The following is a 7,480-nucleotide window of genomic DNA, read 5'->3' as shown; positions in this document are numbered from 1 at the left end:
TGATTAACATCTACAGAATTATTGATCTTTGTTCAAAAACCTCTACAAATATTATCTTATGTAATTTCCACACATTGACCCTATGTCATATTTTTCCCAGTTTAGAGGCAAGGAAATGAGCATCAGAGGCTCTCCTTAAATCTTCATGTTCCCTAAAAGCAAGGAAACAAACAAACAAAAAACAGCAACAAACCTCAACATGCAAACCCATTATGTAAACAAATCATTAAAAAAACTCACATAAAGCATTACTTGTGTAAAACAAATGATGACTTGTTATCAGCAGTAGCCTACTTTAATTTTTGGTAATCTATTTTTCAGGTAGGGTTTGGAAAGCAATCTTTTAGAGGAGTAAGTTGCTGATAATGAGAATGATGATAATACTGTTACTAATAAAAGTATATATATATTTCATTTTTGCCATATTCAAAGGGATTTCCCAGAGTATTTGTGAGCAACAGATAGAGGTCCCCACAGCCAGTATCTCTGCTGTGAGTGTAGACATCAAACATAGAACCCACCTCCCCAAGGCATGACTCTCTAAAGAATCATGTGATGGGGAGAAATGCAATACATTCCTAAGTGTTAGCATACTAAATCATTTAACTGCATGGCTTATTGGAAATAATATTTTTTAAAATATAGAGAGAAGTAGGAAACTTAGTCAAGAAGGTAAGAAAATGGAAACTTTCATGTCCCATCCTTCCCATAAATCTGTCGTCCTGGACTCTTCCTCTCAAATGCCCTTCATATCTACTTTTACTACAATTCAGTCCATTTTGCCTTCAAAATGTCTTCCTAACCTATCCCTTCTCCTGATTTTCACTGCCATTCACTTGGTAAAGTTCTTTGTCATGTTTTGCCTGGGCTACTCCAATAATCTCCAAACCCATTTTCATAATACAACACTGAATCCTCTCCAATTCATTCTAAAATACAAATCTGATCATGTCGCTCTCTTGCTTAACATCCTTCAATAAGTGTCACATACTCAATATAAAAACCAAACTGCATCACTGCTATGGTCTGAATGTTTATGTCCCCCCCCCCCCAAACTCACATGTTGAAATCCTAATGCCAGCGTGATGGTATTAGTAGGTGGGGCCCTTGAGAGGTGCTTAGGTCATGAAGGTGGAGCCCTGATGAATGGGATTATTACTCTTAAAAAAGTGTTCTCACTGAGATCCCTCCCCCCTTCCGCCATGTGAGGACATGGTGAGAAGGTGCTGACTATAAACCAGGAAGAAGAGCCTCTCCAGACCATGCTGGCATCATGATCTTGTACTTTCAGCCTCAAAGTGTTAGAAATAAATTTCAGTTGTTTATAAGCTATCCAGTGTGTGATATTTTGTTATAGCAGCCTGAATGGACTAAGACAATAGCCAAGCAGACGAAGGAACTTTATCATTGGCCTCCTGCCCATTAACCATCACACATCATTTTGAGCCATTCCCAGTTCCCCAGATACCTCATGGTCTCTATTCTGTCTTAAACTTAATCACTTTGCGTGAACTGTCCTTCACAGGACCATTACCTAGACTCTAGGCTAATGATTAATTTAAACATGTGGACTCTAGCAGCAGTATACCAAGATTCAAAACCAACTTCTACTACTAACAAGCTGTGACCTGGGGCAAGATACTATACCATTTAAACAGTTTCTTTTTTCTGCTGTAATATGGAGTAGGCAACTAGATCTAACTCATAGCTTATCTATAAGGATCAAATGAGGTAATTCGTGTAAAGATTTTCATACAGCACTTGGTTCAAGTAATGAAATTTATTTCCTCCAATTTAATACAAGGATCCTGATTCTGTCTCTGTTTTCAATAGTGTATAACCTAATGCAATAGGAGTTGTTTTGCTACAGCAGTGGAGCCTTTACTCTAGGACAGTAAATGAACACATGATTGAATCATCATTCTTCTTCTTTCCTACACAACATCGTGAAGAATATTTAGCATTAGTCAAATATCAAGAGAAACCTATCTTGTTCTTTTAAAATAATAGCCTGGATATAAATTGTAAAGGATCATCATTCTAAATTTGGCAATTTTCAAATTGCCACAATTGAAGAACAACTTAAGCTAAAAGTGATAAAAACAAAGATAAAAGTGACAGAGACAAAGACAGAGAGACTAAGATGCATTTCATTGGGAAGATAAAATCAGTGTCAGAAATGGGCTGAGAGAGAATGAAGTCCATTATATCAGCCCACTGGCACACTAATAAAAATAATGAAACTGTTGACTAATATTAAGCAGCAACACAGCAACCCAAATGCATAACTAAGAGGAAAAACCAAAAAGTCTGGAGAGTAGATTTAAACTATATTTGTCAAACAATGTTACAAACAAATAAGAAAGCATGTTTATTGAAAATGGCATGAATCTCTGATGCTACTTCATTTCTATGGTAACAAGAGAGGTGAAACACAGTAAAGAAGCACTTGTGACTCCACAGCCTCTTCTGCTCATCCAAGCAAACATTAAAAAAAAAAGCTTTTCTACCACAAAAAGCTTGATCATTAATAATTATGATATAAAGCATTACTGTATACACTATGGGTTTAATATTAAATAAGTAATTCCATTCAGAAGAATTGTATCATTCTGACATGAAAATATTTAGAAAGAAAAACTAAAAATTTTTATTAACAAAAATAATGATTTTGACCACTATACCAGCTGCATTGTTTTAATGTTTCTATCCATCAGGCAGTGAATCTCCATTAGACAAAAGCAGAAGAAAGTGAATAAATATCTAGAAAGAAATTGTGTTTGGCTACTTTATCATAAGATGTGGTATTTTTTCTGAGTTTTGAGAATTATTGTTGTGTATTCGTTTGATATGATTTCAAATCCACTTGCTTTGATTTAAGAATGAAGCTGTTTTTCTCTAAGTGAAGATGTTCACATTGAGGAAGCTGTGTCAGGATGTCATCATTGACATTTGTTGTTGTCAATAAGCACACGTTAGTTCAACTATGGACAGGCACTGCTGGGGGCTTATCCATAAGAACCCGAGGAGAAGCGACTATGGCTGAGGAACATTTTTAAGCTTTAAATACCAAGAGGTGTGAACAGCATCTCCAGACTGTTCAGTCTGGGCAAGGCCACTCTTTGCTGATCTAAATACTTCTCTGAAGACCTTGCGGAGGTGGGGCTGGGGATTAGCTCCTGCCTGGACAAAGCGACTCTTTGCCTGCAGTGGTGAAAACCCTGCAGTGGCCTAAGGAGATAGCCTTGGCTGCCAACATGGCGTCTTCCTTCTCTAGCAACATGTCCTAGCAACTTTTTGCCCTGGTAGCTGGACTTCAGCTCATGGTTGACTAAGCCCACTTTTCAAAAACCCACTGTACAACTCGAGGATGGATGATGCCTTAGAGGACTGGGACGGGGAGGGTGGGGGGGAGTCGAGGGAGGGAGGGAATACGGGGATATGTGTATAAAAACAGATGATTGAACTTGGTGTACACCCAAAAAATAAATAAATAAATAAATAAATAAAATTTAAAAAAAAAACCCACTGTAGAAATTTGGACTCACCTAAATTTGGATTTTATTCCTTTCATCTCCCCCTTGCCAGGAACCATAGTGTGATTAATCTAGTATTGGTTTGGAGTATGTCATTTCTTCATTGGCTTATTAGGGGACATTATCCTGTTTGCTATTGGAATGTGAAATTACTCTAACTCCCGCAGTGAACCTGTGTTAAATAAATTATTGTCAAAGACAATTTCAGTCTCTAAGCATAATTTGCTGCCTGGAAACAAACAAAGAAAAAACAATTATGTTTTCCCCAAGCATACATGTACTCAACAAAAATGTCAATGTTTTTCAAAGTTGTCTTTCATTTCAAAGGTACACATTTCAGAGATTAATTGTATCGTTTTTAAGGAAAATTTAAATATATAATAAAGAAAAATAAATATTTTGGTTCCTAATTATGTAACCATGTTTTTAAAAATGTATTCATTGCTTTTTCCATACCCTATGTTAACATTTTCATTTGATTAGTTCTATAAACTCTAAAGCTTATATACTAAATTACATCACAAACTATAAAGGTATATGGCTGAAATTCTGTTCAAAAATTATTATTTACTCTATATAATATGTCAAAAACACCATACATGTTAGAGCATATAAGTACAGGTCCAAAAATATTTTTTAATGAATGAATGAATACATGATGATGCAGTCAGTAAAAGACTATGTCATCTGACAAGTATTTAATCATGTGGAAACATAGTCGCAATATATTTCTGAATTTTAATTCTGGTTAATTCTTGAGCATGTAATTACAGAAGATTCGTATGTTCTTTTACATTTTCACTGTTTTAAAGTTTCCACTAAAATAAATGATTTTTAAAATATGAGATATGATTTTTAAGCTATTACAAAACTACAAAATATAGAATTCAAACTGTAAAAATATTTGTAAAATGTAATGTGTTAAAATGAAACTAGCCAGAGGCACAAAGAGAGTGGCTGCAGAGCGTATCTGCTTTGCTGAAATCTCATTGCTAACATTAGTCCTATTAGGTAGGCTGATAAACCAAATTTTGGTGAGAGGCTGTAAAGGACCGGGAGAAATCACGAGGACATAGAGTGGCTTGGGAGAGGGTTGAAGGCATCCATAAGAGAGAAGGCACTGATGCTAGGGAGACAAAGCTAACAGTAGTTAGGTGAAATTTGGGAAACTAGAGAGATTTGTTTAGAAAGTTTAACTGTGTGACATGATATAATCTCTTCTTATCTCCCCAAAACGTTAGTAAATATCTCTGTTCCTCTTCCAAATTTAATTGAAAAATTGTCTATGTTGTCACACATTGTCAGACATTGCCACCTGTGAATTCACAAATTACAGAAAGAATCTACCAAAGGCAATGCAAAATGAGTTCTACAATTTAATATTCATGTGAATGACTGACTCTGAGCAATTGCTATTTATTAAATAATTTAATTAAATACTTTTATTCATTAAATAAAACTTAATAGCATTTGTTAGCATTTATTAAATAAAACTTAAATACTCAGTAGTCATGTGCATATTCTATGACCATATATTCAGTTATACTTTTAGATAATTTAAAAATAAATGGTAACATAGTAGCATAGTATTTAAGAGCACAGATTTTAGATGAAGCTCCACTTGGATTTGAAACCCATTTTTACAAGGTACTGTGTTTTATCATAGGCAAGTTATTGAAGTCATTTGAATCATAGCTTCTTTATCTGAAAGACAATGTTAAAAGTACCTACTCCATAGCATTATTGAAAGGAGTATACAATAACCATGAAATGTTTGGCACGGGCCCTGAGAGATCAATAAATCTTAATTATAACATAAGCTCAGTGAGGGGGGGAATATTTATATATTTTGATCACTGTTGTATGGCAGGCATACAGAAATGTCAATAAATATTTGTTGAATGAATTGATGAGTAACTATTGTTATTATCAGTAATTATTTCAATAATTAAAGTGCCAACTTAAATATAGTATATCTGGAAATATGTGTATACAGGGAATATATAATATTGAGGGAGTTTAACACCACTTGTTCCCCAGTGCTGTCTCTTTCTCCAGGTCCTGCCCCTCTCCATCCAGGTTGAGAGCTCCTCATTGTCATTTAAAGTGTCCCTGGGGGAGTCAGGGTAGCAGAGTGAACCAGCCCTAAGTACTCCCTGGTCTGTGGATCCTAACAACTCTTTGCTTTGTCACAGCAATTAATATGGATACAAAGTTGCAAATTGTTTCAATAATTTTTCATAGATCTCTGTCATCTAATTTTGCAAGCTCAGTGCTGAAATCTACAGTCTTAGAATTCTATTTTTACTACAAGTTGTCCTACTGTTTCTCAGAATTAATATCTTTAGACTCTATATAGAAACACTCCTTAACCCAGTGTTGTAAAGGCTTAGTAAAAGAAAGGAAGACATATCTGGAGCTGGAAGAGGGAAGTTGGTGAATACGGTGAGTGGTAGATTTTGTGTGCCCAGGTGAGTTCTGAAGACTCTATTCTGAAATACCTACATCCTGTGGGATCCCAGAGGCATCATCTTCAATCCATATGGTATGGCATCCACCTGAGAGCAAAAAGGCAAATGGCCTACAGATTTTGGAGAAGTTGTGAGAGCTAGAGAGATGATAGAACCAGTACCAGGATGCCCTAAAATTTCTTGCATTATAGGTACACCAAAACATCAGTCCATGTCCCACTGTATCGTAGATTCTACATCCAGTGCTCGTTCTTCCTGACTGCCTAGTTGCTAGCAATAAATTGCTGAGTGCACACTTAAAGTCTCAGCCTTCTTCAGAGTTCTTTGTGGACTCACTCCTCTCCTCGGTTTTTTCATCCGTGGTTTCATCCACTGCTACGCACCACAAGGCCTGAAATTCTGTGTGCTTCCTTGACATCTCTAAGCCTCACAGGGTCCCAAAAGCCTAGCCACCGTTCCCCCTGCTCTTGCCAGACATGCTCCCTCCCCGGTGGGAAAGGCTCCACACCCAGGTAATGGTTTCCATATCAGCTGGACTGGCTGTGGTCTACCTGGTCCTCAACCAGAATTATTCAAACCAATCACACCCTGCCATATGAATGCAGGGCTAATCTGCATCCTCGTCACTACAAAACCAATCTCCCCCAGTTCCTGCTGGTTCCCTCAGCTCCTGAGTGCAACCCCTGTGTGGTCCTGCATGATGTGTCATGTCCTCCTTTCCTGGGCTGTGAGAATATGTGACTAGTAACTGCTGCCAATCTCTTCTGTCCAGAATTGGATATCGTGTGTTCAGGTATCTCATACTATTTAGGCCAGGGAATCCCTCCTTAACCAGTGAGTAAATAGGAGGTGATCAAAACATGCTGTGACTATCACTTTGTCCCTTGCGCAAGGGTGCTGAGATCAATGTATTATTCAAATGTCCAGAGAGCCACTGGCTTCATGAGAGGTTAGGAGAAGTCAGTTCTCGTTCAGAAAACTACAAAGGGAGGGCACTGGCTCACTTCCACTCATTTCCCTAGAGAAGAGCACTTCCAAAGTTCTCCGAAAATGAGAGGAACTATTTAGTACCTCCTTAAGTTCTTGGCAAACACCCATTATGTGTCTAGTATTAATTCACCAGGGAGAGCTGCTTAAATTTTCCACAAAAGGTACATATATACCCAGGATTTAGATTTGCCTTCCTCATCCTCTCATCTTATTCTATGAGAGCCATGATTCTTGGACTCATGAACAACTTTTCCAACACATTACTTTTGTCCAGTAGCACTTTTAATAGCAGCTGAATTTGTATATGAGCCCAGGCCCTTGTAATCCACCAGTCTTGCCATCCCACAGAAGCATCTGGCCTCTTACGGTGCTGGAATGGTGTGCTGAAAACTTCTATATAGGAGACAGAAGGCTGCAAGGTTGGAGGGGCATCCTAGAGGAGGCAGATCAAGCTCTGGACCCACAAGCGACCTAGATTCCCAC

Source organism: Hippopotamus amphibius, chromosome X, assembly GCF_030028045.1.
Source record: "Hippopotamus amphibius kiboko isolate mHipAmp2 chromosome X, mHipAmp2.hap2, whole genome shotgun sequence".
NCBI lineage: Eukaryota > Metazoa > Chordata > Mammalia > Artiodactyla > Hippopotamidae > Hippopotamus > Hippopotamus amphibius.
The sequence above is the reverse complement of the archived record's forward strand: the minus strand, read 5'-3'. Positions refer to the sequence as shown.